The sequence below is a fragment of the Urocitellus parryii genome, chromosome 2 (genome assembly GCF_045843805.1).
Source record: "Urocitellus parryii isolate mUroPar1 chromosome 2, mUroPar1.hap1, whole genome shotgun sequence".
In the NCBI taxonomy this organism is placed as follows: Eukaryota; Metazoa; Chordata; class Mammalia; order Rodentia; family Sciuridae; genus Urocitellus; species Urocitellus parryii.
This window is the reverse complement of record NC_135532.1, coordinates 76,770,271-76,792,011: the sequence shown is the minus strand read 5'-3', so window position 1 is coordinate 76,792,011 and position 21,741 is coordinate 76,770,271. Positions and strand designations below refer to the sequence as shown.

The 21,741-nt window shown below is 32.7% G+C and overlaps 1 pseudogene; it reads left to right on the top strand.

Annotated features, from left to right (window-relative positions):
- Positions 1-7,060: 7,060 nt before the first annotated feature.
- LOC113199682 (tubulin beta-2A chain pseudogene) lies at positions 7,061-7,872 on the top strand (annotated as a pseudogene).
- The last annotated feature ends 13,869 nt before the right edge of the window (positions 7,873-21,741 follow it).

Below are 21,741 nucleotides of genomic sequence, written 5' to 3'. Positions count from 1 at the left end.
GAAGAGAAATGTTATTAAATTATATCAAGAAAAAGAACTGAAAAAATATTTCAAATTCATGTTAATGTTTTCCAAATTTTGTTAGGTAGAAAAAATAGATCTCCTAACAATGTTTCCAAATCTAAATACAAAATCTTGAGGAATTCTATATTTAATAGAAATTACCAAATGCTAAGAAGGAAAACTAAGACAGCAATGCACAATCACATTTGATCATAAATCATTCTGTAACTGACCCCCACCCCGCTCTTATTTTGTACCCCAACTGAGCAGGGTGAGTAAAACATTTTAATATGTGAAGAAATTTGCTTAATCCTAGTAATTCTGTAAACATTCTGGGGACTTTTGCTTGTTGGTATTTTTTAGATTGATGGTGACTTACATAGCAAATTGCATTTTGCATTTATTCCAAAAAATACAAATGTAGCTGTCACCTTTTTTTTCTAATATATTTGCTATTTACTATGTTTAACAGCAAAATCATGCCATAGAATTTAATATGATGAAAATACAGTAGATGAAATCTCCTCAAGACTAAGTCTCATTATATAGTCAACGAATTGTGAACACGTGGGGAAAACAGTTAATACTTTTTCTGCTTCATATAAGGTAGAAGCACTCCAGAGAATCAGATTCACTTGATTTATAATTTAATTAAAGATATAGAGGAATTTGCTAAATAGTTGTATAATCAATGCATAGTTATTTGGTAAAGATCAGTACATATAATGAACAATCTTGATTTAATATTTAGAAAAATTTAAAATCTTTTTCATTTAAATACCTGATAATAATTTGAGATTCATAAATCTGGTTAATGCAGCATTAAAAAAGCCCTAATAGCCTGATAGTACTGGATGCTTTTATTTTTACATTTAAGTCTCTTCCTCCTAGAATAGCTGTTATGTGATGGCCATTTCCACTACCACACACACACACAAGTGAAGAATTCTATTGCCCAAACTTCTGAAAAAGCATGGCTCTAAGAAAGTAAATAAGATCTCTAGATATGATCTATAAGATATTATTGTTAAGGGAGGATTATCAGGGTATAAGCAAGCAAAATAATAATAATAATAATAATAATAATAAATGATAATAATAATAAATAATTTAGTAACCCCAGCTTGGTAGAGAACAACAGCAGGGGTCAGCAATCAGAAGAGACATAACTGTTTCTAGTGTTTCCTAAAAGGGACCTCATTCTACTGAAGATTAAGAATGATTTTACTATCAGAATTTGTAGGACTAAGACTGGATATTCACTTTTGAAAAATGTAAGACTGGATTAGATATCATCATAAAAGAAAGACAATTGTTAAATCTGGCACTATTTTTTGGCAATGATAATTCTGTGAAATATTTGAATCAGTAAATATGTGTACTAAAGAAAACAAATCTGATAACATCAGATGTGCTATAAATCAGGCTTAATGTCTAAATATAGTCATCGACCTAAAATCTTAAAATTATAAAGTATTATCTCACTAGCTAGGCATTATCCTTAGTGAGAACATATGACTGATAATTTAAAGTTCTCTTTTAGAATATTCCAGTGTTTTGTCACAATAAAAATATTGATAAAATCAAAATATTCTCTTAGAGGGGAATAAGTAGCAGATGACATCTTATTCAACCTTTTATTTAAAAAAAATATGTACATATCTCCACACTAAAAGAAAATACTTATTTTAACAATAGTTACAACATACTATTATCACATTCCAGGCTTTATGCTATAGCTTGTGTTTATTTTGCTTAAAAGTAAGCTCAATCAAACTTCCACAAACATTCAAGAAATAGGCTCTATATTTAGTACTCATTTTTACTACTGAGGCAGAATGATTAGAATTTCAAAGTTACATGAGTAGTCTCATCTGCTGAGCCAGGGTTCTGATGCTATTCCTGACTCTTAATTTTTAGCTATTGCACAATGCTACCTTACTAGGTACTTTAGAATTTTTTCAAATGCCCTTACACCATTGGCATGTTTGCTGTGACCCTCCAAGGGGAACAGTCTGGGTCTCAGGTAAATATGAATTGCTGTCTAATATGAAGACCTGGATTGATATCCAGACTCTTTTTATTTTTATTTAAATTGCCTTTGGGAAATAATTCTTGAAGCCTTAGTTTCTTCATGTTAAATTTATTACAAAAATTTTATGTAACATTTAGTTATCTGGGGGAAGAAATAAAATAAGTACATAAAATTTTATAGTTTCTGTCTCATAGTGCTGAAAAGATTTACTGAGGTTATGACAATAGGCATTTTAAAAATAAGGCACAGATATATTAGATGAAATATATATGATTGCATAGAAATTATCTTTTGAAAAAAAGAAAACATGTATCAATTGGTCCTGAATTCAGTTTGATTTTTAACTCAATGCTTTTGAAATAATTGATGAATATATCCTGATTTTCAAGTCTTGCAATGGTTTAGTCATTCTAGGCACATTTTATCCTAAAATATTTTGAACTGAAAATAATTCCCTTGTCCTTATTGACTGTATTACCAAAGAATACATAAAATGAGTTTATTCTTCTTATGTCAGAGTTGGCATGTTTGAGATCATTAGAAACATACCAAACATTATTAATTTTAAAATGCTAAGTATGCTTCTAGCAGTTAGAAAGTTACAATCTCATGAGCAGTCTCAAATTATTCTTGTGTTCAGTTCTTTATTCATGGTGTTAATATAATTTATTATTATTTTTTTATCTTAGCTGCCAAAATCAATGATGGGTCTTCATGATTAACATTAATGAGCTTCTCAATAGTTACTTAGAGACTTTTTCTATATATCCTTGAATCACAGAATATGAGCTAAATCACAATCCTTTGCACCTACCTTTCTGACTATGAAGTAGACTGAAGCGAGATGTGCTCAAAGATTTGGAAGATGAATTTATACAGAGGCCATATTCCAGCTGAAGTTTTTGATGTCAAATGATGTTGAGTCACCCAATCTCAGCATTTCTATGGCTGGTAATAAGAATCACAACTGTGGGTAAAAAGAATCAGGGATACAAATGTGGCACTTTGTCTTAATTCCATGCCTCAGTTATGTCCCATGATTGTCACTTTTTCAGTAAAGCCATTTAAGCCTCTATTTTCCATATAAAATCCTTTTCTTCTTTAAGTCGATCATTTTGTTGTTGTTGTTGTTGTTTTTTTCCCTGAGCATTCATACTCATACTTTCAGACAGTCTGTTCCCATAATCACCTAAAGACTTGCCCAGGCTTTCTAAAGGAGCATGCACCATTGGAAGTTTATCTTACCCATCTTTTTAGCCATGTTTATTGAGTGGATGGTTTTCAATCCTATTTGCACTTTTTCTCTGATCACTGACTTATTTCCCTGTAATATTTTTACATTCATCCAATTCATTTCTCTTATTCCATTTTCTCTAATTTTGAGGAATATGAAGTAATCAGAGGAACTCTACATATTCATCCTCTTTGCTTATCTTCAATGTGTGTTTTTCAATTGTAATGATATTTTATTAATAACAGCACATTATAATTCTTTGAAATGAGAAAACACAGTAGATTTAGAGCTATGAAGAATTATGAGTATAATGGCTCAACTGGACCTTTGCTTAAATTTTTACTGATTTCTAAAACAATGCTTAACTGTATGAGTAGCTATCTCTTCTGGGTTTTTTTATTCTACTTTATAGCCACCAATTATTTAATTTCTCATATATGCAGGCTAAAATATAACCTTAGTTTACAAATCCTCTTTCCTTCAACCCAGGCTCTCTAAATTTCCTGGAGTCTCCATGCTATTACAGCACAATTTTAATAAAATTTTAAATGCTTAGCATTTGAATGGATGAATCTAAACTTACTCAAGGTCCCCCAGAATAGAAAAAAAAAAAAACCTCATATTTCAAGTAATACCTCTCACCCTTTCCCTTTATCCAATCAATAATCATATACAACTTTTCCTCATATCAAGGCTGTTATTTACCATTATTCCATAAGGATAAAATCTTGTAGAATCTTTTATTAAAAAAGGTGTACCATATAATAATTAGTATAATGATCAAAATATTAAAATTATCTTAAGCATCCACCATCCATATTTACTAGTGTTACAAATTCTTTTGGGGATTTGCTTAGCTCATATTTGATTACTGATATATTGTTAGGGCTCATATAGCCATGAGGGCTTTAGTGGCATCTGTTCCTTAATTATAAAACCCCTCTAAAGTTTATTGGTGGCTAATCTCTAATATTTATTTTATTTAAATTTGTTTCAGCTATGTCAAATTGTAAGGTTTCTCAGTAAATGAGACAAGTTATAATCATCTTCTGTTTTCCAAACTGCTAATATGGATCTATAGTCTATTATACTAAACCTATAATTCATAATTTTGTGCTGACTTTACAGTTGCAATTACTCAAGCCACCTTAAATAGTGTTTCTTTGTCCCAGTAACTTATTAGGCACTTTTATCAATTGCTTCTAAATGATATTAGAACTTTGGATCCTATGCTAATATTTTAGATTTCCATTTTGAGATAAATATTGTGGATTTGGGTAACTTTTTACATATGTTTAATTTACTATTTTTATTCTATTGATTCTTTTTAGTTATATATGACAGTAGAATTCATTTTGATGTGATTATACAAGCATGGAATATATGTAATTCTAATTAGGACCCCAGTACCTCTCCTAACTTTTCCCCACCTCCTTCTCTATTGATCTTTCTGCCATTTACCTATAGTTATTTTTTTTTATCTTACTTCTTAAAATCAATTTCTTATGGGTGTACATGATGGTGAAATTCACTGTGGAGTATTCATATATGTAAATAGAAAGTAATATCAGGTTCATTCCACTGTCTTTCCTTTTTAATGTGCTATATTTTAATAATTTTAATAAGCAAGTTTCTCTCTCTAAGTTATTAATAAATTTCTACTCTGATAGGTAGTTTAACTGAAATACAATATAAACATTCACAAATTGAATCATTATTTAATAAATCATATATTCAATTTTAATTATAATGTTTATTTGATGTATTAATTAAATATTTTTGATTAAATCTCTTAGAATTAAATAATTACTCTTCTTTCAACTAAATAAAGAAAAGCAATAATTATTTTTCGCTGGTTACTTAAATCACTGCATTCTCTGATTTTTGCTATAACCACTTATTTTTTTAAAAAGAACTCAATGTTGCCATCTGGTGGAGAAGTATTATTGGCCTTTCCTTTTTCTTTTTCTTTTAATTTTTTTTTTTTTTTTTTTTTTTGACCTGGGGATTGAATCCAGGGTTTTTCCTTTGTTAGCCAAGCATTCTAACATTGAACTAAACCCACACCCTGTATTATTGGTTTTGTTATGGTTGCTGCTGTACTTTTTTTAAATTGACAAATGAAAATTACTTATATTGTGCACAGCATTTTTTCAAATATGTAGATGTGGCTAAATCAAGCTAATTAGATATTCATTATTTCACCTTTTATTTTTTTGTGGTAAGAATTTAAAGTTTACTCCCTTGCCAATATTTAAGAATATAATAATTGTTACTAACTACAGATCACTATTTTATAATAGATCCTATAAACTGACTCTTCCTAGCACACTGAAAAATGTTTTTTGTAGGGGTGGGGTACTGAGAATTGAACTCAGGGACACTTAACCACTGAGCCATATTCCCAGCTCTGTGCTTATTTTATTTAGAGACAGAGTATTACTGAGTTGCTACTGCCTTACTTTTGCTGAAGCTGGCTTTAAATTCCCAATCCTCCTGCCTCAGCAGCTGGGATTACAGACAAGTACAACCACACCCAGCCCCTAACACACTGATATTTTATACCCTTTGACCAACATCTCCTCACACCCACTCCTTCACTCCCTAAAGCCACTATTCTACTTTACTCGAACGAATTTAGCCTTCATAGAATCCACGTATAAGCAAGGTAATATGGTACTTGTCTTGCAATTTCTGGCTTACTATATGATTTTTAATTAGAATAACTTTTAAAGTATTATTTTAAATATTTAATATTTCAACACTTCAAAATAATAAAATTACTCATAATTTGTAGCATACACACATGAAATTCCATAATAATGACTTTAAAAAATTAAGAATAACAGTATAAGCCCATAGAACACTAGCACCATAAATTTTTATTTTTTTAGACAAGGTCTTTTATTGAAATTGTAAAGGACATACATTGCAAGGTATCTTCAGATAATAGGTTCCAAGACCCTTGTGTATATGAAAATTGACAGATTATAAATTCCCTTAATGGTGTAATAACTGTATAAACTATATGCACAGTCTTTGATATGCTTTAAATTATTTCTGGATTACTTATAATACTTAATGGTGTAAATGCTAGGTAAGTAGCTATGGTAATGCATTGGTTATGGAATTAAAATGAGTAAAAATGTCTATGCATGTTCAGCATGAACAAGTTTTTAAAATATATTCAATCTGTAGTTGGTTGAATCTGTGCATTCAGAACCAGTGGATACAGAGGGATTACTGCATGTATGTATTATATACATGAACTTTAAATATTGTAGGTAAACAAGATTTTTCAACTTGGAATACAACTTCAAAATAATATTTTCAATGACCTGAAGATAGTGAACCAAGTCCTCTGGCCTCCACCCTTTCCAAAGTCAGCATCACTGCAGGAAATCATGAACATTCTGGCAGGCCAGTGTGGCAACCAGAATGGCACTGTTTTGAGAAGTCATCAGCCATAAGCATGGAACTGACCCCTCACCAACAAATACCATGGCAATAGTGACTTACAGCTGGAAAGAATCAATGCAAACTATAATGAAGCAGCTGGCAATAAAAACATACCTCAGGTCATAGAACCAGGCACAACTGACTCAGTGAGATTAGGATCATTTGGCCAGATATTCAGGTCAGACAACTAACTGGGCAAAGGGCTACTATACAGCAGGGGCCCAGCTGGAGAACTCATCATGGATGTGATGAGGAAAGAGTCAGAAAGCTGCAACTGTGCCCAGGGTTTACGGCTGACCCACTAGCAGGGCAGTGGCACTGGTTTGGGTATGGGCACCCTTCTCATCAGCAAGATCTGGGAGAAGTACCAAGACTGCACCATGAACACCTTCAGCATCATGCCCTTGCAAAATGTGTCTGACACAATGATGGAGCCCTACAATGCCACCCTCTCTGGACACCAGCTGGTGGAAAACACAGATAAAATCTTCCACGCTGACAATGAGACTCTATATGACCCATTTCCGCATTCTGAGGCTGACCACCCCCACATATGGTGCTCTCCTGCTGGCGGCCACTATGAGCCATGACACCACCTTGTCTGAGCTTCCTGGGCCTGCTGAAGCAGATGTGCGCAACTTGTCCGTGAACAAGGTGTCTTTACCCCACGTGCACTTCTTCATGCTGCGCTTCTTGCCCCTGACCAGCAGGGGCAGCATGCTGGTACCTTGTTCTAACTGTACCCAAGCTCACCCAGGAGACGATCGACGCCAAGAACGATGGCCAAGTGATACCCCCTCATGGTCCCTACCTGGCAGTGGCTACCATTTTCTGAGGCCGCACGTCCAGGGAGGCAGTGGACGAGCAAATGCTCAGCATGCCGGAACAAGATCAGCAGCTACTTTGTGGAGTGGATACTCCACAGCATGAAGACTGCCATGTGAGACATTCCACCACCTTCCGAGGCAACAGCATGGCCATCCAGGAGCTGTTCAAGTGCATCTCTGAGCAGTTCACCGCCATGTTCTGGCTCAAGGCCTTCCTGCCCTGGTACAGTGGCAAGGGCGTGGACAAGATGGAGTTCACTAAGGCCCAGAAGAACAAGAATGTTCTGGTGTCCGAGTACCAGTGGTACCAATAGTACCCTGGCCAAGGACAGGGAAAGTTGGAGGGGAGGAAGGAGGAGACTTAAGAACTTCCCAACTAAGGCCTGCTTCCTTGGTGAACTTATATTGTCCTTCAGCATCATCTTTCTGCTTTGTATACTATGGTGCTCAGATTTGCCTGCCAGAAGTTCACTGATAATGTGAATCTGCTAAAAGCAACAATATTTTCTTTTTCAATTTAACCCAATGGGGCTTAACCACTGGACCACATCCCCAGCCGCCCCCCCATTTATTGATTGATTGATTGATTGATTGTGTGTGTGTGTGTGTGTGTGTGTATGCGCGCATTTCATTTAGAGACTGGGTCTCACTGAGTTGCTTAGTTTCACTGTGTTGACCTGCAGGGTGAGTGAACAGTTCTCCAAATGCAGGCGGGGGGTTGTATTAGGAAAATTAGAATTAAAAAATTGAAGACACGACTCAATTATAAGTGGAAGTGGGACATGGTGAGTGAACCAGCTTTGATGGAGTCTCCCTATCAACAGGAGCCATCTGCAACAGGGCAGTTCTCTCTGCATTTTCGCACAAAGATTCCCTGAAGCAGCTTCTCACTGTCCAGGGTTACTAGTTCAAAGCAAAGATTTAATCCGGACAGTTTAGGGCCTTGAGACTCTCCTGCCTCAGTCAAGCTGCTGGGATTACAGGTGTGCTCCCCTGGGACCAGCGACAATATTTTCTTAAAATCTGTAAAAATTCATGTGATCCTTATACTCTGATTTTTATTCTGTTTGTGAGTTATAAAGTTTCAAGGTTTACTCTTTCAGCAATAGGTTTTCTGCTTCAGTGCTTTTAGCAATATTCCTCTTCCTTTAGTAAAGAGATGAAAGTTCATGTTTCTTATCTTAACTTTCCCAAAATATTAAACCAGTGGATACAGAGGGATGACTGCAAAAAGAAAAACAAAAATAGTGACATCAAAACTTCAAAAGAAAAACAAAATTAGTGACATCACACATGCTCATTAAGACACTGCTTTTTGTCTTTGTGACTGATGAGAACAATTCAGAGGAGGAAAAGTTTATTTGACAATTATAAAGGTCTCACCTGGCTCCATTTCTCTGGGCACAAAGTGATTATATATTTTGGAAATTGTTTATCTCATATTTTCTCCAGCAACTCCCCACTTGCCTACAGTTACCACCCAGTAGTCCATTCAAATTATTATTCTATCAAATGGATTAATCCACTGATTTATTTGTATAGCTCTCATAATTAATTATTTAATCTCCTAAATGCACATAGGCGCCTTTGGGGGACACCTCATATCTAAGCCACAACCTACAGAGTAAGTCCACTTTAACTCTTAAGAAATCGCAGTGCAATTTTTTGAAGGTCATTAGAAACTGATACTTATTTCATAGAATTTATGGATAAATTGATATAATTTTCAATGAAATATGTAAAACATTTTAAAAATATTTTATCTCTTGATGACTTATTTACTGAATTTATAAAATTTAAAGTTTATTTGGAATGATTTTTCTTTTGAAAAGAGTGATTTAATGACTTTTTTAAAAAAATTCTTTTTAGTTACACACCAGGATATACCCTGTACGATGACATAATCACAAAAGCATGGAACACAACTAATTCAGTCCTCAACACTTTCCCCTGTCCTTCATCCTCTCCCTCCATTCCACTGATCCCCCTTCAATCCATTTACAGTTTACTTTTGTTTTTTTTGTCCTGTGTTTATACTCAGTTCTAGGACACAGCATACTCAAATAATATATTCCTTTTGTATGCTATGTCTATGATATTTTTTGTTCAGCAGATGGCAGCACATGCAATATTATAAAACTGTATAAGTACAATTTCTAAATGTTTGATTTTTTTCAAGATACTGAACTTATTTAAACAATCAATCTAAAATAATTAATTCTCTTAACATTGGTATTTTACCTGATGGATTCATAAAATTAATCTTCTTAAGCCCAATAAATAACATTTAACACATCTCACTGAAATACGTAAAATATCTCTTTGTGCCAAAAATACTAGTGAAAATCTATAAAATCTTCACTAATGTATTATAAAACAATATGTGGTTATGCTCACCAAACTTATAATAGTTTCTTTGGGGCTGGAGATGTGGCTCAAGCGGTAGCGCGCTCGCCTGGCATGTGTGCAGTCTGGGTTCGATCCTCAGCACCACATACAAACAAAGATGTTGTGTCCATTGAAAACTAAAAAAATAAATATTAAAATTTTTGCTCTCGCTCTCTTTCTAAAAAAAAGAATAGTTTCTGTATTTATAATTAAAAGAATCTATTGCCTATTTGTGTAGTTCCTTCAAAGAACTCTAGATAATGAGTTTAGATCATCCCAAAATCTTTTTGAAATCCTTTGGTGACTGGTATTTTAAAATTATAGCTCTTCAATTATTTTAAATGACATTATTTAACCATAAATAAGTACTATTTAATCATAACAGAATAAAATCTTCTACATCATTTTAGGAATAGTTCCAAATAAATAGATTTTCATATTAAATAAAATTCATCATGTTAAGACTCCACTTCTATATATTTTTGTATCTTTGTAAAGAATAAGGATCTATTTTAATGTGTATTTTCCTCTCCAAATTCGAATAATTCTTCAGAAAAGGCTTTAAAATTTGTTAGACAAGAGTGATATAATTAGATTGTTGAAACAAATACCAATATTTTGACCTTTTTAATAAATACACCAATTCCATAAGTAAAAAATGTTATAATCCCAAGATATACACCACTACTTAAATAAATCTAAATTTAACTTATTTAGGAAATGGTAGAAATCACCTAGTTTCCCTTATTCATATTACAGGCCATTGCAGTATCCATTAAGTGCCTGTTGGTTTATGGAATGTACTGTAACACTCATAAAATAGTCTGTTGCTACCCATTTAATCTGCATTTCCTCTCATTTTGTAGTTTTTCACTTTCAGTGCTATGGACATTACCTTGAGGAAACTTCACAGATGCTGAGTATCCTATTTATATTACAGGGCTGGGGGTCTGCAGTCCTTTATTCACTTTCTATCATTTGTCAAAAGTGGCCATATTTGTCATTCAGATTGAGAAATATGTATTTTCTTTGGGATATTTATAGTAATTCATAATAATCTGAAAAATAGTCTGCCAAATGTTTTATTACTTCACTATGGTGTCATAGCTTTCATTTCATTACTCTTCAGTCAGACAAACTATAAGTAGTTTATTACTCTCTTGTTCTTCCATGAATCTTCCTCTTTGTATATTCTTAGGTATTTATGTTTGTGCATATGTGAACACATACAGAAACAAAGTTTAAACTTACCATTGAATAAAATCTCAACTGCATTAAACCACAATAGAATTTTGTGAAGTTTCTGTTTGATACAAAAGATGGATATTGTAGGTTTCTCCTACTTTACCTGTTTCTAAGAAAGCATTTGTCTATAGAGGAGGAGGGTTATGTTATCTGTGGCAATGGGGAGAATAGGGTTTGGATACATCATCCAATTCCCATAGTTTTTATTATGTATTATTTCACCTATTTCTAGATTGGCTTTAATGAAATAGACCAATTTTACTTGGCCTGTTAAGAAACATGCAGGAATTCATCACTGCAGTGATACTTTTCTGTTGACACCAGTGTACTAACTGCATAACAGCTCCTTCAAAGTCCCCAGTGGAGTTGGAGGCTTTCTCATTAGAATCATCAAAATATCTGCCTGTCACTATGCATCATTGTTACTGCAACTCAGTGCTCTGCTGCAGACTATGAGGCAGAGCTTCTTGAGGAGCTCCAAATAGAGATGCAAAAAAAGCATCCCTGACTTTGGATTTTCAATAAAACTCTCTAATACACTCCTCCACATGACCCTGAAACTCTAGCAAATCAGGGCATCACTGCCAAGACACCTACTTCTCAGTCCTTTCTTTCCTTTTATCTTTGCCTCCCAGAATGTTTTGGTTTTCAATCTTTTTTGTTCACATTATATTTTGCATAATTATATTACCCTTGTTTCTGATGTAGAATTTTTTCTACCCCATATCCTAATGTTTAAAAGGCTACTAATGGATATCACAAGGAAACATTTAATTGATGAAAGAATGAAAATAGATTCAAATTGGTAGTATTCATTGGAATTCAGGTACAGAATATTGATTTAAAGTACTGATATGATATTACATTATTATTTCAATTTAAGATTGTAACACATTGTTAAAATGGAGATTAGTTCAAATGCTTTTAATTGAGTTATCAGAAGACCATGGTATATCTATATTTTAGTAAGTTTTTCCTCATGCAATATGATATGGGAAGTAATCTACTCAAGTTGTCTAAAATAGTGAATAAATTGTTTTGAGACCCAGGGTTATCATATGCCTCCAAGGTATAAATAAATTTGGAGCTATCGTGAAGGAAAAAATATTTTCTTTGGCAAATATTAGAATTCTGTGACATTTTCTTAATCTTCATGGGGAGAAGAGAAGTATGTATTTTCTCCTTGTTTTAGTGAAAGAAGCATTAAGGATTCCACTTAGGCTTACTCTGTGTCTCTTAAGTCTGAGGGGATACCTGGACTTAGGACCCGAACCTAGAAAAGCCACATATTGAAAACTGAAAGGTCGGTCTCTGAGAGAGCAAGGGTGGGGACCTCATGGAGAATATATGTCTATATTCTTTCAGGTCAGACAATAATCCAGTGTTGTCCCATCAATGAGATATGCCCTAAGAGCAAAATAGTAGGTAGGGAACCACGATAAAAAGATTTTTTTTTGTCTGTTTCAAAATGTCTTTTATTTTTCTCTGTTCTTCAGAGTTTATCTGGAAGAGTTCATGGCTTGATTCTTAATGTCTTTTATTTTTCTCTGTTCTTCAGAGTTTATCTGGAAGAGTTCATGGCTTGATTCATTATGTGTGTTTTCCTTTATTTCCTCTGGGGTGAGAGTGAAGAGGAAACAGTGGCTACATGCACCTGAACCTGTTATTCTAAGGAAATCTTACAGCTCAAAGACTTATGTTGGATTCCTTTCCAAATGTAGACTAGTGTGGATTGAACCTCCAGACTCACATTTTGTCTTCTCACAATGAGCACTCCCACTCTCCTGCAATCATAAACACACACATGTGCACACACATGCACAATCACACCATTTATGACTCATTTTTCTGGAAGTGTCAGCATGATGATCACTTCTACATGAAGTCTTGGTTAAATTTTTAAATTCAATTTACTCCCCATATTGCACACAAACATTCAGAATTGTAATTAGACAATTATACTATAGATATATTTTCTTACTGTTTGTAAAATCTACAGATTTTTAGGCAGGTGTGTGTGTGTGTGTGTGTGTGTGTGTGTGTGTGTGTGTTTGATCTAATAGTGAGTCAGTGAAGGGATATCACACACCAAATGACTGCGCCTGACTTTGAAACAGAACATCTTTTACTGTTATCAATTCTTAAATATTTGTCTAAATTCGATCGTCACTCATTTGCAATTGCAACATAAATTGAAGATGATTTCTCTTTGAAATCACATAGCTTGCCAAGGAAAAACTAATTGTTTTAAACATAGATTGAAATATTGTAGCATTAAAGATAAAATTTATTAAAGTAAAGAAATAAACCTCTAGGACAGAATTACTTAGAATTGTTCAGATTCATCTATCTGGGGGTTTGAGATAAAACTCTACATTAAGTGTAGGAACAGATGGACTGGTGCTGTTTTCTGACAACCTTTTTCTATTATAGAAGCTAAATCAACTGTTTTGCATTTTTTGGGATGAGTGCTTAGCGCTTCTTTTATCTTGTCCATTATTGCAAATACTGCTTTTCTGTGAGGCAGATATGTTCTTTAACAGAACATATCAAATGAGTTGGCATTTATCCAATGATTTTGATACTCTGATATTGTTTTAAAGACATATTATAGAGCCCATATACAAGATAATAACTCATTGATGAGAAGTTGAACACATGAAATTTAAATAATTTTGTTAATTATGATAATATATTTTAGTTCAAGTTTAACCTCAGAGGGATATAATTATGTTTTTGTACTTTCTTGTAAGCGTTTTAAATAGTCCACAAACTCAAGTTTGAGCTTAGTGTTATACCTAACAATACAGAACTTTAAATTAAATAAAGATGGGCTAGCCAGCCTCAGCAACTTAACCAGAACCTGTTTAAAAAAAAAAAGTGAGATATAGCTCAGTGGCTAAGCCCTTCTGAGTTCAATCCCTGACACACCCCACCAAAAAAATAAACAGAAAAATGTTATGAAAATAGAATTGTAAAAGTTTAGTAAATTAAACAGAAAACACATAAACTACACAAAAATCTTTCTATGATTATAGGAATAATCAGAAAAAGAACACTTAGAATATATATGAATACAAATGAATATAATTATAATGGTTTAATAAATAGTCTGGGGTGGGGGTACTGGGGATTGAACTCAGGGGCAGTCAGCCATTGACTCACATCCCAAGCCCTATTTTGTATTTTATTTAGAGACAGGATCTCACTGAATTGCTTAGTGCCTTATTTTGCTGAGGGTGCTTTGAACTCACGATCTTCCTGCCTCAGTCTCTGAGCACCTGGGATTATAGGCATGCACCACAGTGCTCAGTTTAATAAGTAATTTTTAAATGATGGGAATAAATGAAAACATAATGACAATTACCAAGACGGAAACACCAACTTAATGTAAGAATGTTTATATTTTAAAAATGAATTTAAAATATTTTTTATTACCAGCCTAAATACTAACTTGACAATTTGATTGAATTATCCATCTAGATAAGAAAAAAAATATTGTTGTTTAAGTTCAAGGACTGTCATAGTGGCGAGTTTCATTGTATGATAACACACATACAGCCTTCAGAATTTTAAAATTTGGCACTGAAAACTCAAGGTTACCTTTAAACATCTATGAATCAACTTCCCAGGAGAGCAGAAAACTAGCATATGTATCAAAAGCAACAGACAGTGTTCAGCGACACATGGTTATTCAGACTCATGTATTCATGAACCACAGCCACCTGTGCACCATCAACTCACTTCATGTTCCACCTAAGAATTCTCTAGAATATTTGTGATGTCTCCCAGATCACATCTGGAGAGCAGTGGTGCCTGTTGATCCAATGGTCTCATGATATTTGTACTTATTTTAAATTTACAATAACCCTCTTGAAGATTAAATGATGGGTGTTTTAGTCAGCTTTTTTTGCTGCTGTGACAAAATAACCCAACCAGCTCAATTGTAGAGAAGAAAAAGTTTATTTGAGGACTCAAGGGTTTAGAGGTCTCACTCCATAATTGGCTGACTCCATTCCTCAGGGCTCAAGGTGAGGCAAGACACATCATACTGGAAGAGTGTGACAGAGGGAAGCAGCTCACATGATAACCAGAGAGCAGACACAAAGAGAGGAATCTCCACTTGCCAGATACAAATATATACCCTAAAGCCACACTACCAATTCCTATCTCCTCCAGCCACACCCTACCACTTCAGTTACCACTCATTAATCCCTATCAGGGGTTTAATTCACTGATTAGTTTAAGACTCTCACCACCCAATCATTTCTCCTCTGAATTTTCTTGCATTGTCTCACATGTGAACTTTTGGGGCACTCCTCATATCCAAATCATAACAAATCACTTCTAGATATAGTGCTGAAATATTCTGACCATCTGTCAGGGTCGATTTCACATTTTCGGCATCTAGAAGAGGAAAAACTTACAGGCCCTGGAAGTTGAATAACAAAAGTGCAAAGAGGTCAAGACTGTTATTCAAGGCTTTAGAGTGGTTTAGAGTAGAATTATACAGTCTATTCCTTTTCATAAGCAATTGCTTCCCAGTCTGCACAATCAAAACATTAAGTTCTACTATGTGAAGAAAAGTGAATTATAAAAATTAATTATAATGTGTATAAGAGAGAAAGTGTGGAAATAAATACAAACAGGAGAAAGCGACTGAAGTTTAAACTTGTATTATATAAATTACTAAATATTATTTCTATAAATAATTTATTAATCTTAGAGCTAAATTAATTTGTTATATTAGTAAATTATTTATATTTTTCCTAATTTTATCTGAATTAATTTAACCTTCATTTTCTCTCTTACTTTTGATGAAAGTACCTAATTTTTTCATGTATTTTAAATTTAACTTTTAATTTTTTCTTAAATTGTCATAAATAGCAGAGAAGACTAAGTAGTATCACTGTACTACTATCTACCACAAATACAATTTTAATAAAGGAATTTGAAAACCAATAAATATTTTTAACAAATATAAAACAATATTTTTCTTTGAGTGTGCTATGTTTTCATCTTGGAAACAAAGTGTTGGTAAAAATATAATGTTTTATTTCTATTTTTATGATATGGCTTTTTATTTGTGGTTCTTACTTATAACTATGAAGTTGTCTTTAAAAATGTGTTTAGACTTATAGCTTTTTAAATGTAGCTATTGAAACATGTGCATTAGATGTAGTTTGTCCTGTCCTAGAAATCTATAAATCTGAAGGTATTTTTTTTCCTTAAAATTAAACTTTATAATGGAAAAAAGTTAGCACTCCAGTGCCAGATGATAGACTATGTAAATGTTTCTTATAGGGGTCAACACAGATAATGTTTTATGTATTTTAAAATGTATAATCATTGTTATGGAAATAAATATCGGGAATAGCTATATTTTGTAGACAGATTTCAGGAGAATAAATTCATCATAAAAACAATTTGTCTTGGGCTGGGGATGTGGCTCAAGCGGTAGCGCGCTCGCCTGGCATGTGTGCAGTCTGGGTTAGATCCTCAGCACCACATACCAACAAAGATGTTGTGTCTGCCGAGAACTAAAAAATAAAAATATTAAAAATTCTCTCTCTCTCTCTCTCTCTCTCTCTCTCTCCTCTCTCACTCTCTCTTTAAAAAAAAAATTTGTCTTGTATTCAGTGTTTAACAGTTATTACTTTTATATATTTCAATAAAATTAATTTCTGTCTTAGGTAAAATCAGATATACAATTCAAAAATACAGAGATAATGTGAAAGTTTGTATGTATTTATTATTTAAATGAATACATATATTCAATTATTTATGATCACACAAATGGTTTCATAAGTGTTTGCTAACAGCAGAGGGAGATATTGAACTACAAATTAAGATTTTTCAGTGCACATCTTTTGCAGAATGATTTGTGGTGTGATATCTGAATTCAAAGTTTATTTCCTTGAGAAAACACTTTATTTATAAATATTTCCTGGAGCTATCTTTGTCTTAAGATGTGTCTTACAATCAACATGGTGTTTTGTAAAAATCTGAAAATTAATGTATTTATATTATTCTAATATGCAATTTGATATTCAATTTAAATGTCTCACTTTTAAATGTCAAATAACTCAAAACTTATGTATTTTATATTTCATCAGAACTAACCGGTACAGTAAAGTATATAATTTTTACACACAGTAAGACCTGAATGACTGTCTTTAGTCTGTTATTTACTAGATGTGGGATCTTCAGCAAATTATTTTCCTTTTCTAATTTTTACTATCCTCACATGAAAAATAGGTATAATAATAAGATATTTTATAGGTTTGTTTTGAAGATACAAATTACAGAATACAGTGTACAACAAAGTAATTTCCCATTATAGATTGTCAATACACATTTATTATTGTTCATATTATTACCATTATTTCATTTAAATACCAAGAGATACTTATTAGTGACTGCATGGAAAATGCATAAAGAGCAATTATTAATCATATAAAATCTAAATCATATAAAATAATACTGATATTATATATTTATACATTGTAATACTTTGTGAATTAGAATAAAATACACCCGATACAGCTTACAATATTAAAATGTAATTACAGTTTTGCATCTAGTTTCATCCTCCCAGTCTTACTTGTAAAATAAAATTTCTTTTGTTTTTGTAGCTTTTATTATAAAAGACAATTATTTATTTAAAATCTTCAAGAAACATCATCAGTTATATAAATTTCTTCAAAAGGAAACCCAGTAGGTAAACAATGAGTGATAAGTTAACACTAATAACAAAAAGATAAAATCTTAGAAGAATGTTATTTAATGACTTCAGATGGAGATATGTGATTGGATTTAATTATATTGAAATTATAGGAAACAATGCTTTTCCTTTGGGTTCACACCATTCAAAAGATGGCTATTGTTTTAATTTAAACTCAGAATTATTTTATACAGCATCATTAAACCTAGTTCCTGTTAAATTACAGTACCTCATTTTCTAATTCCTTTAATTATATTGCTATATGAATAAAAGGGATGTTTCCATTACAGAACACGGTATTCACCATTAGCAGGTCCTGCAGCTGAGATTTCTACCATTTAATTTAATTTAATTGATGAATGTAGCTAAGAATCCCAGATTGTTCTTGGTAGAGGTTATATTTGAAATATATCTATGCATACAGATAAGATTTTAACAAGCAACAGATATTAAATATCCTAGGAAGGAGAAGCACCTTTAAAAAAGACACTTTGAGCAAAGGGGAAATGAAAAGTCAATCAAAGGATCAATTTTAAGTATATCTACTATTAGATTTTATTGGCATATGTAAGAATTTTACTAGAAGTCAAATTATGTAGAATTTTGGATTTCAGAGTAATTTGGAAAAGAATAGAAAATCTTAATGACTAGAATAGTCTAGAGTGCATTTGCCAAATATCAATGGATGAATCAGAGGTCATAAGGATAAATCAAAAACTAAGAGTAAAGCTATGGAGGTAGCTCAGTGGTAAAGCCTGTGCTTAGCAGGTAACACAGGTGGGGTTCAATCTGCAGAGGAAGCAAAAAAAAATGAAATTCAATGTCCTTTTATTACATATGCCATTTCATTATTTATTCTATTATTCACATTGAGTGACATTTTGACATTAGGTCCTAGGAAGGACCTCAGCACTTGAGGATGATATGGAGATATCTGAGTCAAGGAACCACCAGAGTGAAATTCTGACAGTGAAAGTTAATAGTGGTTAAAGATATATTCTGCAGACTTTGGAAGCCAGGGTAAAATGATAATGTTATCTTATTAAGATTATACATTTCATAGGTTTTTTATATGTAAAGATTATATCCAGAAGTCAAAGATTAAGATTTTAGAATCATATATAGAAAAAATTTAGGAAGTTGGGAGAGGTGGCACATGCCTATAATACCAGCAGCTGAGGAGGATGAGGCAGGAAGATTGCAAGTTCAAAGCCAGTCTCAGCAAAAGTGAGGTGCTAAGCAACTCAGTTAGACACTGTCTCTAAATAAAATACAAAATAGGGCTAGGGATGTGGCTCAGTGCCGATTGCCCCTGAGTTCAACCCCTGGTACCCTCTTCCCTCCAACAAAAAGAAAAATTTTAGGAAGATCTAGACAAGAAAAGTTTATGTTGGAACTTTCTGGCACACTTTATCAAAGTTTGCAATTTATAAAGTATGTACTTAGGCCGAATGCAAGGTTGATTCTGTCCTTTATCAGAGTTCAATTAATTATTTTTCTACATTTTCTTTAATAATTGTTCTCTTCTGTATTGTTATTCTCATTCACTTCGTGTTTAGATATCATGTTGTTTTCTGTGTCTTTATCTCCAGAACCTCAGTTTCTATTTGTCTGCGTGATATACCTTAGAACACACCTGAAATGGAGAATGATATACTGGGTTTCCTCCTAGATCTGCTTTGATAAGCATCCTTGTGATAGTAAAAGAATATATACCCTTTCATTGCTCATATACTTATTAGTATTTGGTGAAATTTTGACAATAGAAATGAGCATATTATCCCCAAGATAACATGTTTGGAATTCAAATAATTTTGTAAGATTTGGGTAGCTAGATGTTTAATGATATTTGCTTCCATGAATTTGTTTAAAAAAAGAAAATGTGTGCATATCTTCCTAGCAGATATTAAAGCACAGAGCCTATAATGGTGGCAGTGTGGTCCTAATACAAAAATACAGGCTACAGAAATAGAATATAGAGCCCAGAAAAAGAACTTATGAAGATTTAAAATATGAGAAGACTGGCATCTTAAATTATTGTGGCAAAGATGAGCTTTTAAATAAATGTTATTATTACAAAGAAATAGACTTTGGGGACAAAGATAATGTTAAATCCATACTTTGTAAGAGAGAGAGAGAGAGAGAGAGAGAGAGAGAGAGAGAGAGAGAGAGAGAGAGAATATCAGAAATCTAAATATTTTTAAAAATTCTCCAAAAGACTTAGAAGCAATATGAGTGTGTTTATTTTTAATATGGGTATAAAACCTTTTGAGTATGTCTCAGTGTTTGAGCATAATAAAAAAAAATTAAAGACTGAAAATAAAAAAATAAATAATTCAATTGTTCTTCCACTGGATATTTATGAGAGTAGAAAGATAGGCTCAAAAATAATAATAATCGTAGCAGTTTATGCCTCTGGCATATGCAAAGTAGAACCTACCTTCCTTTGTCTAATCCAACACAGGCCTTATTTGGCTACTATGTGCAATGAATATATGAGTTGCACTTACCTCTTAGTTGCTTTGACTTTTGGAAGCCTTTAGCAGAAGCAACTAAACAATATCTAGGATCTTTCTGATTCCATACTGGGTTACCCATGTTAGTGACTTGAGAATAACAGTAAATAATTAGAAACAAACTCGATGGTATTTTTTGTAGTGTCTGAAATTTGTCACAACTTTTTACTGGGCAAAATATTATAGTAAAAACCTAATTCCAGATCTCAACATACTTTCTAAGATGTTTGATATTCAACACCCTTTAATAAATAAGTCATGATAGAAGAAAGAATCCATGCTGCTTGTAACATTCTATAATTTTATTGAACAAAGTCGTGCATATCATGGTGTCCAGTACCTCTTCATTATTCACAGTAGTTAATGTTTTATAAAGTCCCAGTGAATCAGCAAATACTGAAACATTGCTCCAGGTGAAATATGAGACCAGATACCTACTAGCCTCAAGCCACCACAATTTCATAAGCTAATCAATTAATAACCTTGTTTTATATATTATTATATTTAAAAACACCTCATTTGATACATATTACTGACTTATTAACATCGAACTCATGGCCACCACCATTATAACTCATGTCTCAAAGAAATTCATCCAGCATATTATTTCTTAAAGTTCATCACAGTCATCGTTTTGCTTAGGAACATTTCATAATAGGTTAGCATTATATTCATGCAATATCTTAAACAGTGAAATCACCCCAAAATTGGCAAAATATGAAAAATAGTGTACTAATGTACTGTGGAAAATATTCTTATTTAAAGTCTGAGCACTGAGAGAAGTCAGAGTGTCATCACTGTCTTTGAACTCAGCTAAGAATGGACACATAGGGCAAATTAAATTTCTTGTACCTCTGTGTATCCACTGTTTATACTGATTTGAGACTAACAAGTAGATATTACTGAGTAGGAAAACTCATAAAGACAAAAATCTTGGAATAATGTGGGTTAGTATTTTTAACATTTATTGTTACATATTTGAAGTTGTTCTTATTCTATTTATCAACAAGCAGAAAACTATCAAAATCAGCCAAGACATAGCAACCAATGAGATATGCTCTGAATACCAGCCTTGAACATTTCTAAATGAAAAGTGATTGTATTCATGAAAAAAGTGGTGACAAGTCTGCTAATTTCACAATCTTCATAAGAAACTATCTTCAATTTATCTAATTATGACATATATTAATTATATATTATATATGTAACATGCATGTATGAACACATTGAAAAACAGAATGAACCACTCTGTGCAAGTGAAAATATTATTTTCACTTATTTAATGGTTCTCAAAAACACAAATGAGAATT